Genomic DNA, 19,090 nt, shown 5'->3' with positions numbered 1-19,090 from the left:
GGCAGTGCCTTATTGGTTCTGAAATCACACAGGCAGTACTCATGGTGTTATAAAGTGAACTTTTACCGTTGTACAATTACCCAGGCTTCATTTATGTGATAGTCTGTTGGTTTATATTTGGTAGGTGCACCGGAAAATTAAACAAAATTTCCCTTATAACCTACTATCAACCACCGATTTTCACAATAAACTACAGACAAGTGTTGTCAGAAAAAGAAGACCCATACACTCAGTTATATATTGGTAAAAAAAATAACTTTTATTAATGCAACAAAAATAAATGGAATTGTAACTTTATTAGAACAACAGTAAAACATGAAAGAAGTGGGTGGGACTCCTCTGGAAGCAGCATACAAAACCTGCAAGACAAAAAGAAACATAAGTATGTGTGCCATGTCTAAGAGAAAAAGAAAGGTAGTGATAATGAATGGAGGAAAGTGAGAATGGGAGAGAGAGCGAGTGGGTGGAATGGAGAAGGGGAGGGAGAGTGAAAAGAACAGAGGGAGGAGGAGACAGAGCGCCGGCCTACTGCACCCAGCCCTCACTGTTCACCACCCATCACCCGTGTGTCTGGGACGCTGGGGTCCGCGAGAAAGAGTGCAGTCCAGCAAGTTCTTAAAATGAAACAGATATATGAATGAGGCCAGAGATTACATTATTATCTATGACAACATCGCTTGCCTGCACCTGTGCACCCAGGCTGCTGCACCCCAGCCCCTTTCTCCGGTCTGTGCTCGATTGCAGCTCCTGCGCGCCGAGGCTTGACTGCTCACCTGCCACAGCTGGTGTGTCCAAGGACGTACTGGTGCGAGCTCCAACTCCGGGGTGCCGCTATCAGGGTGGCCCAGCAGGTCTCCGGTTGGTGACGGTGTCTTGATACCACGGTGGAAGGCGTCAGAATGCCCAGGGCATTATCACGGGGTGAGCACCCGCTCCGCAAATTTTGGCTCCACTAACCCAGTGTCTGAAAAGGGAGAAAAAATATAATGTTGGAAACATCTTGAGGTACATGAAAGTTTCTTTCAATGTTAATAGAGAACACCAGTTGAGTGCATCCTTCCTTCTTGAAGTACGATCTTCTAAATAATAACATGTTATGCGAACGATCACATACAAAGGAACAGAGAGCATGCTACAAGTATAATGTGCGTGTGTAATGCAGTGGCGCAAGCCTGTGTGCATGTACACTTAGTAATCAGCTCACTACAGTGCCCCAAAAGCCGACGCCATGTGTCTGTAGGGCAGCGCTGCCCGCTGGCTCAGACCTACAGTACAGTCCAGCCGATCCTTAAAATGGACAGAGATGTAACTGAATGAGGTCAGAGATCACATCGGTACGCAGGGTAACATCGGTTGTTCACACCTTTGCACACAGGCTGATGCACCCCACCCCTCCCGCAGCACTGCGTTCAACACGTGTCTGTAGGGCAGCGCTGCCCGCTGGCTCAGGCCTATAGTACGGTCCAGCAGGTCCTTGAACTGAGACAGACATGTGACTGAATGAGGTCAGAGAACACATTATTAAGCAGGGCAATATCGCTTGTTTGTACCTGCGCACCCAGGCTGATGCACCCCACCCCTCCCGAAGAATCGCGCTCAATTGCAGCCCCTGTGCACCCAGACCCCGCTGCTCACCTGCTGTCCAAACACGACGGGCAGCAGTGTCCACAATTCAGGTGCAGTGTTGATTGCAACGATGGTATATGCCTCATGGATCCCTTTTTTTATTGCGCATTGTGATATGCGAGGTGGATGCGGTCATATCACCTGAGGCAGTGTAGAAGAACTGGGACATGTGGCGTAGTCATTATCCTATTTATACGTACGCAAAGTGGGCTGGGCTTGCGTACGCCAGGCGAGCATAGGGGTGTGAATAATAGTTCTGGGGACCTGGGCGTTGTTCAGTTCCTGCCTGGCCAGGAAGTGTACTTATGTGTGTTTCTGTTGCAGTTTTGACGTCGCAGAATGCGCAATTTACATTCATGTAGCATGTACCGGGAGGGCGGCAACTATCGCTAATGTGATGCTGTTCGAAAACATTGAATGGCCAACATCACATGTCGTTGTCAAGGTTGTGGATATGTGCAGAAACTCATGTCAATGGTGTGCGGTATTATTGAAAGTGTTGCTATCGCGAAGCGCACACATGTGAATGTGCTCGGATGGAGGGAGGATCAGCAGTGAGGCTACGTCATAAATATTGATAACGTTCATTATAGTCAAGCAATGCATGCCAAACGTGAATCTGAAAGTCTCACATATGACACACTACTATACTGGTAAAGCCTGACAACAGAGAATACAGCAAAAGAAATGTACACATTACTGTTTACTGTTTGTCACATGTGATCTAGGATGTGCACTCTGCCCGTGGCTGATGATACCCATTCGGGCCAGCAATACCCAGGCCGAAAGGCAGCACAATATTGTGCACACACAGACACTAGGGGCATCGTGTAACACACATTTGATTTTTGATGTAACGTTTGAGATGCATGGCGATCACACATGGAAGGCTAATGTACAGACCATGAATATTGAACAAGATGATCATTGCATGTCGTGTGTAGTAGAAGATATGTGTACACAGCAAAAAAACTTTTCAAATAAGCTCTCTAAGCAGAAGTGGTGTGTCTCATCAAACGCTGTAGAGAGAATGACTAAAATGGGTGGGGTCCTCCAACTGTTACAATGGGAAATGTTATGAACTAATCAAATGCTTTTTTTTAAAGTCACATGGCAATCGTGCATCGAGGGCACAAGGAGGCCGCACCTGACAGGATTTTGGGAAAACATATTTATCATAATATAAGTTTATTACAGTTAGAAATATATAAATGTTTAAAATATTTTAGATTATTGCTTGCTCTCATATACAGTTTAAAGTTATTTAGATATAGTTTTTAGACATAAAAAAATAACGAGGGAATGGCATACCCGGCATGACACCATACGTCTATGACGTAACACAGGGCCTGGCAGCGTGCACTCGTCGCATACGCAACGCGCAGCAGGTGCGACCCCATACGTACATCACGTAACGCGTGGCTTGGTACTGCGTAGCCGTCGCATACCAAAGTAGCAGCTGGCGCAAACTCATATGTATATGATGTTACACGGGACGCGGTGCCAATAATCCATCGGATACAAAATGCGCATCCTTTACGAGTTTAGCAATATGGCGGATAGGATTCGCGTGGTGATGGAGCTTGGTACACTACCGGTATGGGAGTGCAGTTTTGTCAACAACAACAAAAAAGATTTACATATTTTTTGGGGAAGATATAAAACATTACTTAATTTTTAAAGTAAAAAAAAGAAGTATAATAGAGTTCCAAAATATTACAAAAAAAATAGAATAAATATAGGTTTTATAAACATTAAAATATGAAATAAACATTTAAAAAACCTTTGAAATTCACTGAAAAAACCATAGATATTACAGACGTTATAGTTAGGAATTAGCATTTAAAAAACCTTAGAAATTCACAGAAAAAAACATAGGTTTCAGGGACGTTATAGTTTTGGACATTTGACTCATATAAAACCATAGAAATTCGCCTGTTATAGTTAGTTGAGCTAACTATAACTCGTGCGCCCGCAATGCACTGGTGATGACGTCACATATTACATAACTCATGACATGGTCAGTGACATCACTGATGACATCACTAATGACATCTCAAATGACATCACTGATGACATCACTGATGACATCATCCACGTGATAACCTGATGCACATACTCATGGCCTAATATAAACTTTGATACATGCACTCTAAAATACAGACTACTATTTTTGAAACCATACACACAACAATGCCAGATACTACATACCACCCACTATTTCCTAGGTCTATACTCACATCCACTCACTTATACATGCAGTTACTCATCACTACAGTACTATAATATGCAATGATACACCTATCCATACAGTCACAGTCCGCCACTTATCCATAGAGTTACTCACACACTTAGTCAGTCATGCAAAGAATCAATCACATAGGCATTTACTCATGTATACAGTTATACACACCAACTGTGTTATTTATGCACACACTACATCACTTATTTATGCAGATACTAACACATACTTACTGTCTTATACAATTACTGATACAAGCAGACACTCTTTTATACACCCACTCTTCAAATAACTTACTCTCATTTATATACTACAACACTCACATATATTGCCATAAAACATATGTAGTTACTCACACATATACCAGTGAGACATTCATTCACTCAGGTACACACCCAAACATACACTAACTCACCCATTAAGCCCTTCCCAGAGGCACTTTTTAGTCCATACAACCAGTGAATCACACACTCAAACATGTATGCACAGAGTAACACACCCCCCGCACCTACCCATCCAGACACTCATGCACCCATATAGATACTCAGACAACAAATCAATAACCCATATAGACACTCATGTAGCTACTCACCAACCCATGGAGCCGCTTATACACCAACTGAGACACTAATACAGATTTTCACACAGTTTAGTCACTAACCCAAACATTCAGTAACACATGTTCAATCACTCACTTATACAGTCAGTCACGCACCTACTAAATAATCCATTCAGGGACTTGTAAATTCACTCTTTCTTCAATACACCTTGGCATAGATATATATAAAAAATATTTAAACTTTACAGAAACACACATTCACTGGATGATGTCATCAGTGATGTCATGAGTGATGTCATGAGTGATGTCACTGACCATGTCATGAGTGATGTAATATGTGACGTCATCACCAGTGCATTACCGGCGCGCGAGTTATAGTTAGCTCAACTAACTATAACAGGTGAATTTCTCTGGTTTTATATGAGTCAAATGTCCAACTAACTGCAACGTCCCTGAAACTTATGGTGTTTTCAGTGGAAACAAAATTTATATATATATATATATATATTACCTACTGGCGGTCGCCAGTAGGTAGTTATAGTTAGGACCACGTTTCCATAGGAAATCCGCAACATTCTATTTTGAATAACTTTGGCGCCGGTCGACGAATCCTCGCGAATTTTTCAAAATAGGTGGGGCGCTACGCTCCGCTCCTACCCTGAAAGTCTCGGGGGGATTGGTCAAGCGGGGGCTGAGATAAAAGGGGGGTCCCAAAACGCGTTTTTCCCATGCATTTTTCCATAGGACCTTTAGACAGGGCTACAGCCCGAACGGCTGAACAGAATTACTAGAAATTTGGCAGAGAGGTAGTCCTCAGGTCAAGGAAGTGCCTTTTGTAGGTTTGGTGTAAATCTGTTCAGTAGATTCTGAGAAAATAGCCTTTAAATCAATATATATATCTGAGCCAGCTTACGGTGCGCTTACGGTACGCTTACCGTACGCGTACGGTGGCGTGCGCGAGCACGATTCTGATTGGCTCTTAGATCTTAGTAAACATTCGAATCGGCCGAAACCAGGAAGCGGCAGCCGCCATTTTCTCTCTCGCACTGAGAGTCATGTTTAAAATATAAAGCACAAAAACATGTAAAGGGGCAGTTTAGACAGCTCCCACACACATAGCCATGTTGAGGGAGTCCCCAAAGGTCCCCCAAGGCCAAAAACGGAATTTTTATTTTTTCGCTAATTTCGCCGATTACGCTTACCGTACGCGTACGGTAAAAAAATTATAAAAAAAAAAAATAATTATCCACACTCTCCCCACCCCGTGTGCAATTGGTGCCCGAAGGGCAACAATTGTGCATGGCTTCTTAGAGATGACATAAACTGAAATATTAAAAAAAATAATAATAAAAAAAAAAATTATCCACCCCGTGTGCAAATGGTGCCCGAAGGGCACCATTTGTGCAAGGCTTATAACATTTACGAAAAATTAAAATATTACCTTTCGAAACGAAGTGCATCATATGTCCTCCATGTGCGCACGGTGCGCGAAGCGCATCGTGCGTACATGGACTATCTAGCGTAACGTGGGCACGCGGTGCGCGTAGCGCACCGCGTGCCCACCGTGCGTGCACGGCACTAACTGCGTAAAGTGGGCGCGCGGTGCGCGAAGCGCACCGCGTGCTCACTGTGCGCGCACGGTGCGCGAAGCGCACCGTGCGCGCACGGAACGAACTGCGTTAAGTGGGCGCGCACGCCACGAATGGCGTAAAGTAACTTAGCATTTAAAAAACCGTACAAATTCACTGAAAAAACCATAGGTTTCACACATGTTATAGTTAGGAATTAGCATTTAAAAAACCTTGCAAATTCACTGAAAAAACCATAGGTTTCACACATGTTATAGTTAGCGGAAATTTTACTGATAAAAAACCAATGAAATTCCCCCGTTATAGTTAGTGCAGGCAACTATAACTCACGCGACTGCAATCTTCTGCTGATGACATATGTGTCTTTATGAAAAAAAAATATTTGTAATATATGTATAGCTAAAAATGTATGGAAGAAGACATGGGCAAATAAGTGTCTAAATACAGTATTAGCATCAGCAGAGGATAACTATAACGGGGGAATTTCATTGGTTTTTTATCAGAAAAATTTCCGCTAACTATAACATGTGTGAAACCTATGGTTTTTTCAGTGAATATATATATATATATATATATATATATATATATATATATATATATATATATATATATATATATATATATATACTTTGAAGATGCACTCCTGTCGGAAAACGTAGCCCTCCGAGGGGTGGCACAGCGCCGGTGGAGTAACCCGGTAAATTTAAATCCTTGTAAAACGGAGCACAGTTGGAACTCCGTTTTACAAGGATATATATATATATATATATATATATATATTAACCTCCACAGTCGCAGGTCTCCTTGCCTCTTTCTGGCGGCGGGCTTGAGATGAGGTCGCGACCCTCAATAAACACTTGCCTTGGTCCTTTGTACTCTGCATACAGAATCCACTCAAGCCCAACTGCTCCTGAAGCATGTAAATTTTATTGAAACATGCAGCAAGAAAACACCTGACGCGTTTCGGTACCGGAGCGCCTTGGTCACGGGTCAGGGATCCGTTTGCAAATTAACAATACATATAGTGCAAATTCATAAGAATAAAAGTAGGACTACTTGTCTCTACGGTCAGTTTTCGGCAGACATATTGTAATGGTGTTTTTTGAACAGTTATAGCGTGTCAATAAAGTTTTAACAGAGAAAACTCATTCTACACCCATTGTGCATCATTTGTAGTAAATTACTACTCAATATAATCTATTTTAGAAAAAATGTTTCTAGCACAAAATTATACTAGATTGAAAATTGTGATACACGCAGAGAATTAATAATGCTCACAGAGATAATGTGTACGATAGCAGCAAATTTGGCCAACACTTATAAAACTGAACCAAACTAAATGTTCGTATGAAAAATATATGTCTCACGATATTATGCCCTAGTGGGCTTATAACACTTAATATTACATTATGGTTCCATATCACTCAATTTGTATATAATAGAGACTTCATCCTTGGCTCAAAAATAACGTCTAATACAATTCTGCCCCAGTGGGCTATTTCCAAAAGTCAATATAATATTTGATATTTCTCTGTATAATCCCTGCTTTGATCACACCAAGGTTTTCTCTTAATGACTTTAATTCCATGTGGAGTCTTCACCAATAATCTAGTTGCCTTTTCTTCAACATGAGTTGCCGACAATTTTGTCTCCTACAAAGATCGGAATTTGGAAAAGTGTCGTCAATGTGTTTTAAGAAAAGAAATTTAAAAACAAACATAGCTTCGACTCATAAATATATATACACAGCAGGACATTTTAACAGAGTTATTCTTCATCAAATTATCCTAAATGCACCCATATTTCTTCATCCTTATTCAACCCCCTCGGATGTACTGTGTCATATTTAATAATCAATTTAGACTCTAGCCATCTGAGTCCCTTCACTCGATTACCTCCACGTTCAGATTTAGGAATTCTATCCAATGCACAATATCGTAAAAGGCCCACATTCTTATCATGTTTATCTTTAAAATGTCTGGCCACTGGATATTGCCTGTCTTCATTTACAATTGCTCGAGTGTGTTCCAATATCCGTTTTTTAACGGGATGTATGGTACTTCCAATGTACACAAGCGGGCAAGGACAGCTCAAGGCATAAACACAATAATCTGATTTACATGTCAGATGTTTGGTAATTGTGAACGGTTTATGGTTGACGGATAATGTCATTTCTTTGCATTTAGGACTGGTCTTACAGGCTTTACATGTTTTGCATGGATAAAAACCCTGTACAGGATTCAAGATTTTTTCTTCTGGTATCACATTACTACATAACAAATCAGAAAGTGCATCACATTTTCTATAAGTGATTTTAGGCTGTCCGCCTACAAATTTGCTTAATGTAGAATCAGTGTTTAAAACATGCCAATATTTCTTTAAGATTTATGCATTTCCCAAGATTGATTATTGTAAGAAGTAATGAACCTTAAAGGCTCTTCCTCATTTTCTGCCTTAGGCTTGCTTAACAGTGTAGATGCTCTGCCAATTTTAGAAACTTTCGAACAAGCCTGATAAACTATTTTCAGAGAGTATCCTCTCTCTAAAAATCGATCTCTCATGATTTACAATTCATTCTGAAACAAATCCTCAGAGCTACAATTTCTTTTTGCTCTTAGGAGCTCGCCATAAGGTATACTGTTGACTAAGTTTTTAGCATGGCAGCTCCTAGCATGCAGTATGCTATTTCCAGCAGTAGATTTTCTGAACAATCTACTTGTCAATTTATTATTCTGAACAATAACTTCTACATCCAAAAATTCAATCTTTTTTGGATCTACAGTATTAGTGAACTTCAAATTATATTGATTTATGTTCAGTTCAATCACAAACTCATTGGCGTTGTCCTCTGTTCCATTCCAAATACAAAACACGTTGTCTATATATATCACCCAGAGGACAACATTCTTGGTAAAGGCACCAATGTTACTGGCCACCTGCTCCTCCCACCAGCCCAGGTACAAACCGGCGTAACTGGGGGCGAAGCAAGTTCTCATCGCTGTCCCCGGGGTTTGGCAAAAGACGACATGATTGAATAGGAAATAGTTGTTTGATAGACAGCTTTCCATCATAGACAGTAGCATTTCAATATGTTACGAATACAATGATTCACGTTTTCTAAGAAAATGATTAGATGCCTCAATTCCTAATTTATGTGGGATACAGGTATAAAGACTATTGACATCAAATATCATGAGCAACATGCCATCAGACCAATGTACCTGGTCAATTACATTTAAAAAATCCTGAATCTTGAATATAAGATGGCAATGTATATACAAAAGGACGCAGAAAATAGTCAATATATTTTGACGTATTTTCATACATACTCCCAATTGAGGAAACAATAGGGCCACCTGGAGGGATTTTGCTGTTTTTATGTATCTTAGGCAAAAGATACATAACTGGCAGTTTGGGATGTTCACAACATAAGTATTTATACTCATCATCAGATAGTAGCTTATCACAGTTCCACTTCTGCAATCTAGATTTAAAGTCATCATTGCTTTTCTCATATTTAAGCTTGTTGCTAATCTGATAACTTTCAGTATCACCCAATTGCCGTTGTACCTCATCCAAATAAATGTTTCTTGGCCACACCACCACGTTTCCACCCTTGTCTGATTTCTTTATAATTATGGACTTATTGTCTTGAAGTTCTTTAATAGCCCTAAGTTGGTTACTTTTAAGGTTACCACCCGCAGGTTTGTGACATTTAGCCATTTTTTTAAATTCTAAGATAACTCCTCTTTTGAATATCTCAATAGCATCATTATGTATTTGGGGCAAGAAACATGATTTGGGTTTAAACAAACTTCCACTGGCACAACACACATTTAATGATTCATCTAATGCAATTTTTGAAATAGATTCTACAGTATCCATACCACTTCCTAGCGCCCTCATGGTTTGCAACATATCCAGATCTTCAATACTTAGATTAGTATTGATATCTGTAATTTGTCCTGTTGTTTTTTTACTTTTAAATTCAAACCATTTCTTTAATTTTAATTTTTTAACAAAATGGAATAGAACCATTCTTCCATCTGTATAATTAAATTTGCTAGTAGGGCAAAAGGTTAAACCAAGCGATAGAACATCAATCTGGTCAATAGACAGTTGTATATTAGAGTAATCAACTACCGTGAAAGTGTCCTTCATTTTGACGCAGTCTTTCGCCTTGTAGTCGTTCCCATGTAGGTGTCGAGCGAACCTTGCTTCTTTGTTCTTCTTTTGCTGCCTCCTCTTGCGCCTCTTCCTTGACCTCGATTGGGGGTATCTTGAGAACCAGGACTTGATAACCCCTGTCGACCTTGAGCCATCAATGAGAATTATATTAAAATTTTGGAATTTACTCCACTGCTAACTTGCCCATCCGTCGTAGCTCCGGATTCACCTGATGGCTCAGTATCACTTTGTAAATTACTTTCTGGCGCTGCTATTTCTTGTACATTCACTATAGATGTTTTTAATCCTTGTGATAACTTTTCATTTGTGGTCTTATTAAGTTCTCTTAGATGATCACATTTTTTCCCAAAAGTAAATATTTGGCCGAGTTCATAGTCGAGCTGATCTCGATGAAATTTGCTCTGCTTTTTTAATTTAGTTTCCTGTTCAGCTTTCTCTAATCTGATCGTAAGCTTTTTCATCTCAGCTTCAAACTCGTTATTAGGATACAGCAATTGGAGTTGGGCCGTCACCTCTTTTATTTCTTTTGCCAACCTGACCGTGTCTTTTGTTGCATATTTAATCAATAATATTAGCATGACTGTAGAGCACTGGTGGTTGTTTTGAACCCATTCCTCAATTAATTTAGGATCTGGCTCACTAAATGTTGGTGTCACAAAAATGCAAAATCCACGTGGAACTCTTCCACAATTGACATATTTTTGAAGAGCGGTGGCTTCCCACCATTTTGCTTGTTCAAGCTTTGCGCATTTCCACAATTTATCCCAAAGTTCTTTCTTTCCCAAAACATCTGTACTTGTATTATTGATTACTCTATTAATGTCCGTAATGTTGTTAATAGGGACAAACAGCAGGTCCGCTGCTTCCCTCCTCGAAGCTTCCCTACTTGCTGATTGCATGTTGATGAGTTATTTAATGAAAAACGTGCATCCGCCCGTTCCTCCAGTGGTAAAGACCACCTACGCTTCTCACTCAGCTGCAGCTTTAGCGCAAAGCCGCGCCGGTTCCGCCTGCCGTTCAAAGTACGAAATAAGGCTATTTGGATCGAGGATCCGCTCACCTGGTCTCCGGTCTTCTAGCGATTCAGGACTAGTCCTCCGACTGCCAATGAAGTGTCTAATCCACAAGGGACACCGAGAGCTCCTCTTTCTTCCGATTTAGTGTTCCGTGCAGAGAATGCGGGCAAGGAGATTTCCTTTTTGAAAAAAGGATAAATTGACCTCCACAGTCGCGGGTCTCCTTGCCTCTTTCTGGCGGCGGGCTTGAGATGAGGTTGCGACCCTCAATAAACACTCACCTTGGTCCTTTGCACTCTGCGTACAGAATCCACTCAAGCCCAAATGTTCTTGAAGCATGTACATTTTATTGAAACATGCAGCAAGTAAACGCCCGACGCATTTCGGTGCCGGAGCACCTTGGTCATGGGTCAGGGATCCGTTTGCAAATTAACAATACCTATAGTGCAAATTCATAAGAATAAAAGTAGGACTACTTGTCTCTACGCTCAGTTTTCGGCAGACATATTGTAATGGTGTTTTTTGAACAGTAATACCGTGTCAATAAAGTTTTACCAGAGAAAACTCATTCTACACCCATTGTGCATCATTCGTAGTAAATTACTACTCAATATAATCTGGAACCATAATGTAATGTGTTATAAGCCCACTGGGGCATAATATCGTGAGACATATATTTTTCATACGAACATTTAGTTTGGTTCCGTTTTATAAATGTTGGCCAAATTTGCTGCTATCGTACACATTATCTCTGTGAGCATTATTAATTCTTTGCGTGTATCACAATTTCCAATCTAGTATAATTTTGTGCTAAAACTTTTTTGCTAAAATAGATTATATTGAGTAGTAATTTACTACGAACGTTCACTTTTATAGACAAGTTATGTCAAATTGGATACAAGCATCAATTCTACATTCATGACTTGTCCAACATGCATCATGACATTAAATGAGCTCATCAGAAGAAATTATGTTCTATAAATATTATAACACATTGAGCTCTATAAATTCTAAAGTTTAATCCTTTAACACAATTTTAAATCAGACATTATGTCTGTAACAATTATGGTCTTCATATCCCACGTCTGAAACCACATAAACTAAAATTTTAGTTTATACAGTTTACAGTCAATGTGCATATTCTTCCTCACCATTTTAAAATACTATACAAGTTCTCAGCAGATATCATGGATACTTGTTGTAAGGGGCAAATCCATAGTATATTGACATATTCTTATTTCATGAGGCATTCTCCCCAATCCTGGATAACTGATATGGTCAGAAGGATTCTTACCATACCCTTGAAGTATTCCTTATGAAGACATCCACAAGCATTACATACCAATTAGTCTTCTAGGCAGAGAAATGTATTACAATGATAATGCATTTGCTTTGTTGTAATATACATCATCAAGTAATTCACAGCTGTTGATTTCTTGCACAGCACAACACAATTCTCTTGAAACGGGTTAACCGTAAACTGTTAGATTCTTTCAATTGTATCAAGCATTTACTAACCATAGATTTTCAAATTGCTCTTCAAAGCCCCACTAAAAACTTAAGGCATTTATTTTTTCCTGCTCCTTTCAGGGAAGTTAAGCTCAGGTCAACCATTATTCCTTGAATTACTGGCTCCCATTCTGGCCCATTGAATGTTTTGCATAGCAATCCTTATAAAACTCTGTGGTCCATTAAGCACCTGAACACATTGTCATACATTAGTATCGAAACTACACTTGTTGCGTTTACCTTGTGAGGGAAAGCCTACCATACAAAGTTTTAAAATGTTATAAGCCTTTCGTCATAACTCTTGTAGGATCAGTAACACATTTTACATCTTTTTTAAAGCATAATTATCTAGTATCTAGTCTGCTCACATTTAAATAGTAATTAATGCTTGCAAGTTTTGACTTATCCTTTATCTGCAGATGAACATGTATTACTACCATTCTCCAAACTACTAAACAATTTGCTTTTTAATTTTTGTGGTCCGCTTATTACACCTAGAAGGTCAACAGCAAATATCTAAAGCTCAGTGAGTCTCTGAGCCAATCTTCCTTATTTGGCTTTATAGGGTGGTACATTCACTGCTTTTACTGTTATTATCTGGATTTTTTGTGAGATATAAACACTTATTATGTCTTTCTGGGTCCAATGAAGGGCTCATTATCTCCGTTGCCAGGCCGGACCGGCTATTTATCCCATCTGCCATTTTCTGTGGGGATAGTTATTGTAAACTAATCTTAAAATTTTCAAGCTGTTCCGCAACTTTCTGAACACAGTGGAGCAACATAATTATATACGAAAGCCATCGCTGCCCTCAATGCACAGTTCAGTCCGAAGATAAATCCGGATTTTGAAAGATTTGAATTGAGGCAAGTCCACCAGAAAGAAGGTGAATCAGTCAGCGTTTTCTGTGTGAGATTGAGGGAAGTCTCCAACATATTCATGGAGGATGATCCAAATAAAACAGTATGAGCAAAAATCATACAAGGCTGAATATGAGCATCCCTACAATGCCAAATCCTCCTGAAGCCAGGTATCGCCTTGATGAGCTACTCATGCTAACACGGCCTCTCAAACCCAGACAGAACAGACAGAGGGGCATATTAGCAAGACCGGCGATAAAATTATCGCAGTTTTAGCGGCAGGAAACTGCCGCTAAAACTGCGATAATGGGCTTGAAAATATGCGTTATAGAATTCCAATAGAAGCCCAGGTTAGATGTGCAGGACATCTAACCTGGGCTTCTGTTGGAATTCTATAACGCGTATTATCAAGCCCATTGTCGCCGTTTTAGCGGTAGTTTCCTGCCGCTAAAACGGCGATAATTTTATCGCCGGTCTTGCTAATATGCCCCAGAATCTGCACTGGTCAAACTCTCAATCAAAGATGAACCTAATGATCCGAAACCTATTAAGATTGAGACTGTTGACACCATCAGAAAAGGACAACCCCGTAGACTTTGTGAACAGCAAAAGGTAAGTGAGAGGACAAACAAGAAAAACAAGACTGTGGCTACTGAGGCACTTTAATAACTGCCCAGAGAAGGCTGATGCCTACCCTCCACACATCCTTGAAAAGCAATAGGGTGAGGTCTGTACATGGTCTTGGAAGCAGGCAATTATGCAACATATAACCAAAACCAAAAACATCACCCTACTGACAAAAAAGAAGAAGACAACAGAGATAACATTTCAATCATTTTTTTTCACAGAATGGGAATCTAAACTGAAGAAAAGGCAGCTCATTGGCAAAGTTGAAGTGCAAGGACTCAACGTAACAGTGCTTATCAACCCCAGGGCATAGGTGAACATCGCAGCAGTACAGCCAACTGAGACCAAGACCGAAACTATTGCCATTAGCTTTGATAATGTTTCCCTTATGGCAGTTTGAAACCACTTTCCCTTGCTGGTGCATTCAGTGTAACCAAGGAACATAAAAACACCAGTTGTCACATAATGTTCTTCTTCAGCACAGCCCGGATTAATATATTCAGCACCTGCTCAGCAGCTGAAGACTTACACCTAGTACCATTTGCCTTTGACTTACCTGGACAAGACATCAACTCTATCCTTGGTGATTTCAAGGACTACTTTGAGGGTCTGAGAGGTTTTAAATCACTCCCTTCCTGTAAGTCTGCACATTGATACCACAGTGCAACCCACTGCCCTGTGCCGCCAGAGGGCATCATTTCATCTCTGTCAGCAGTGGAAGAAAAACTCCAAAATCAGAGGTACATGGGGTAAGCTATATCTGCCATGAGGGTTTTCCATCACCAGCATTGTGCAGCCAAAAAACACAAACATCACCGAATAATAGGCATGAAATAACTGAAGAAATCTGTAACACATTGCTGGACAATTCAGAGGACTTTCATATAGTCCACCAATGCAAGTCCTAAATATCTATGCAATCTGACTGCTTCTTTACATCTTATTTTATTTATTTATTTAGGAGATTTATATAGCGCTAGTCAGACCCAGAGGTATCGGAGCGCTTTACAGCCTTAACATTTGTATGATACATTAATACAGTAATACGTACAGTGCCTCAGACCCATTGCATAGTCTTGTTATAAAGATCACAGTGACATTCATGAGATAAATAATCATAATAGTCTGAAAATTGTCTCAAGTCCCGTCACGTGTTGTCGCCGCAAAATTACAGTGACTTATGACGGGATTGGATCTGGTGGGGGAGGTTTGGAGGAGGTAGTCTTGAGGAGAGTGAAGTAGAGGTCATAATGTCAAAGAATCTGTGTGCTGTTGCGGGAGGGCTCCTACGATTAGGCGGTACCTATCAATTCGGGAGAGATCGCTTGAGGAGGAGGTCTTTGAGCTGCCTTTTGAAATTTGAGTGGGAGGGGTTAGTCCTGATATGCACTGGTATGGAGTTCCAGATTTTGGGTGCATTTCCTGCAAAGGAATGGGATGCCGTTTTTTGTTTGTGGGTTTTCAGAGGGATAAGGAGTAAGGTGTTGGTACTCCTTAGGCTTCTTGTCTGACCAGCCTTCTGGAGTTTGGAGGCCAGGTATGCGGGTTTTCCTGTCTGCAGCACTTTGTGGGTGAGGAAGGCAGTTCTGAAGTTGGCACGCATTTCGATTGGGAGCCATTTGGGTTCTCTGAGTGCCGGTGAGATGTGTTCATATTTTTTAACTCCGGTGACCATTCTGGATGCTGCATTCAAAGTTGTTCTGAGCAGAGCTGGGTGCGATTTTGCTGATCCTGTGAGGGTTGCATTCCCATAGTCCAGTCTGGACAGCACCAGGGATTGAGTGGCTTGTTTGAGGTTGTTCGGGGGGATGAAGGGTTTCATTTTGTTGAGTAGTTTAAGGTTGATGAAGGTGCTCCTTGCGTTATTCTTGATATGTTTGCTCATGTCTAATTTAGGGTCCAGAGTGATTCCCAGTGATTTTGCATCATCAGCTAGGGTGGGGTTGTAGTTGAGAGCATCAATAGCTTTGAGCCATTCTATGATTTGGGGTTCTTCTCTTTGTTGGAGATGAGGAGGACTTCAGTCTTGTCTTGGTTTTAGTTTTAGGTGGTTGCGTGATAACCAGTGTTGGACTTCTTTTAGAGTTTCGTTCAGTCTCTGAATGTCTTCCATGGATGAGGTTTCCAGATAGATCTGGGTATAGTCTGCATATAGGTGGATCTCACAAAGATAGTCAGATATAGGGTGAGAAAAAATGCCCATCCCAAAAGATCTCTCCACTTCTCTCTCCCTCCAACCATGCCAGCTCAGAACCACAACTATGCACAGAATCTCAAATTGAACAACCCAGAAAAGTAACCACCTATTTAGACTATATCATAAGCAATAGCATAAACGAGTCTCCAGAGCTGTTCAAAGCTACCAGCATACTAGAAATTATAAAACCGTGTGTCTGTCTCTCAGGTTTAAAACAAAGACAACATATTTCCAACCACACTCCCTACACAGAGTAGCGTGCTACACATGTAAGCAAGCGCTTTAGCACCACACATAGGCATAGTAAACACTATATAAATTCTGCAATACAATACAGGTCAGTAAATTGAATGGATACCCTCAATCTCCTGCACTGAAGCTGGACGATGTGAAAATCACCAGTGCAGAGGAATGATTACAAAAGGAAAATTTGGAAACTGAATCCAACTAATAGAAAACATTCGTGAATGATCTCCATGACAAAAATAAAGAGGGCAGACTGTACTTCAAGCCCTCTATGAAATGAGGAGTAAACTTAGCAGTACGAGCGGCATAAATTGTTCAGGTGCACTGAATTTGTGATGCCACAAGGCCTCCGTTTTCACCTAACACAACTTGCACATCAGGGAAAATCAGAGCACCAACATGACCAAAGTAAGGATCCACGAATGAGTTTGGCTTACCAGAATGGACACTATGGTCAGCCAGGTGTGGTAGAATGCTGATGGTGCCAAGTTACAAGTGCCTCTAAAAAACCCACTACAATACTTACAGAAAAAATTAGCAGAGCCCCACCGTAAGGGTTTGAGCAGAGCCTCACTGCAAGAGTTAGTGTGAAGTTTTGAGCTGATACCAAGGGCAGGCAGCTTCTTGTGGTCACAGGCTCCTACACAGAATTCCCCATAGTTGATATTGTAAAATCGACCACTTTCAAAAATGCCCATCCCAAGATTAAGAGAATCGTAAGCACTTTAGGACTATCCAAGTTGATAAAAACAAACAATGGCCCATCATTTCAGAGAGTGGAGTTCCAATGGCATGTGCAATAGTTAGGATCTGACTACCAGAAATAACTAGCATGTGGCCCCCGCTCAACTGCAGATTACAGAGCATGATGAAGACACTAAACAAGACAATCCACATCTGCATAGTCCAGGGCAAAGATATAGAGACAGTGATCCACCAATTTTGCCTCCCACATTGGAATACATCATTACACTGCACAACCCTGCACTCTCCAGCAATGTCTATGTTCTAGCAGCCGCTTATGGATACTATTCCTAACACCTTCATGGTCCATACTGCCTCCAAATATGGAACTGAGCCATACATGTCAGCTCTTGAACTACAAAGCTGCCAGACAAGCCCATGGAGCCGAAGGAAGCAATCTTCAACATGGGACATGGTCCTGCTGAAAAACCAAGGGGAGGAAAGTTCAAAATACTGTTTAAATGTGAACTCTGTACAATTTGTGAGAAAAAAAGGATGATGTTGGCAGCTGACCAAGAAACAAGACAATCGCACAGTGCACTTTGTTCTTCAAGAAGTGGCACCGACCTCAACACAATGAAGATTTACCAACCACTGTTGCGCTTTAATTTGTGGATAAACCATGGGCAGCCGCTTGAACAAGGGGCCTTAAAGTGTCTACAAAACCCTACACCACTGAGGAATCTGGGCATAATGGACAACCCACCAGCCGCGGAGACCAGTCAAAACCAAGCAAGTCAGATGGAAAAATGACCCATCGAAACAACCTGAGGCCAAACCGGCAATTATCTATACGGATGAGAGACATTATCTGAGAGCCCAGTGGCTGGCCTAAGAATCCATAGACTTTTACTTGGTTATGTTCAGTTTTACAAATTATTAAGTTAAAGAGAAATGTAGTGTGCTACTCAACACACACATCACACACATACACTCATGCACAAGCATGTACCCTGATACTGCTCAGGGTGTCAGGAGAGAACAAATGGGTGTCTCAGTAAATACAGTGTCCAAATGAGCCTGTCCACGCATGGCGCTGTGCCCAAACCACACTGGACTACCCAGAGCTTGTATAATTGTGTGTTTTTCTTACACCTATTTCAAATATGTAGCATAATCTGCCACTAGACTTATGAAACCAGGTGTTTGCTGGTATTGCATGTGCAACAATAGCAATATTGACTGCGTAACTTACATAAACTGGATCGACATACCTTGGTACCATTAACTCAAAAGCCTTTTCCATGCAAATACACACCTCATATGTGCATCCATCAAGACTGACAGGACAATGCATAGTCTTAAAGGAATACTATGTGTGTCATTTAAAGTCTTAAACAGGGGAAGATAATGTGTATCTTGCAAAAATGCACATTGAAAGTCCTGATTTTTCCATGGGCACTCACCTATATGAAGCACTTATTAAACCATAGTTCTTGTGAAAAATATGAATGCAATGAAAAACATTACCCAAAGTCCTAAGTGTTGTATAGATCTACACTTTTTTGGAATTTTTAAACAATTATAGGTTGACACATGCAGACTTGCTCATGAGTTACAATTACCACAAGTACAACTGCACACCGTCACTTTTTCTTTCTTTTTTTCTCCACAGGGAAAGTTTTCATTATAAAAACCCTGACCTTATATTCTATACCAGTTTTAACCAAACATGCAATCCTGATGG

General features: G+C 40.6%; 1 long non-coding RNA gene across 1 annotated transcript in view; it reads right to left on the bottom strand.

Moving 5' to 3' along the window:
• Positions 1-270: 270 nt before the first annotated feature.
• The window catches only part of LOC146865728 (uncharacterized), a 38,413-nt gene continuing 19,593 nt past the window's right edge, over positions 271-19,090 (bottom strand). Inside the window, exons 2-3 of the long non-coding RNA XR_014976685.1 lie at positions 774-964; positions 271-359 (exon numbers count right to left, since the gene is read on the bottom strand). This is a non-coding gene — a long non-coding RNA (uncharacterized LOC146865728). The remainder of the gene's footprint in view (positions 360-773; positions 965-19,090) is intronic.

This window comes from Triturus cristatus, chromosome 2_1 (genome assembly GCF_964204655.1).
Source record: "Triturus cristatus chromosome 2_1, aTriCri1.1, whole genome shotgun sequence".
Taxonomy (NCBI): domain Eukaryota; kingdom Metazoa; phylum Chordata; class Amphibia; order Caudata; family Salamandridae; genus Triturus; species Triturus cristatus.
This window is presented reverse-complemented; position numbering and strand designations above follow the sequence as displayed.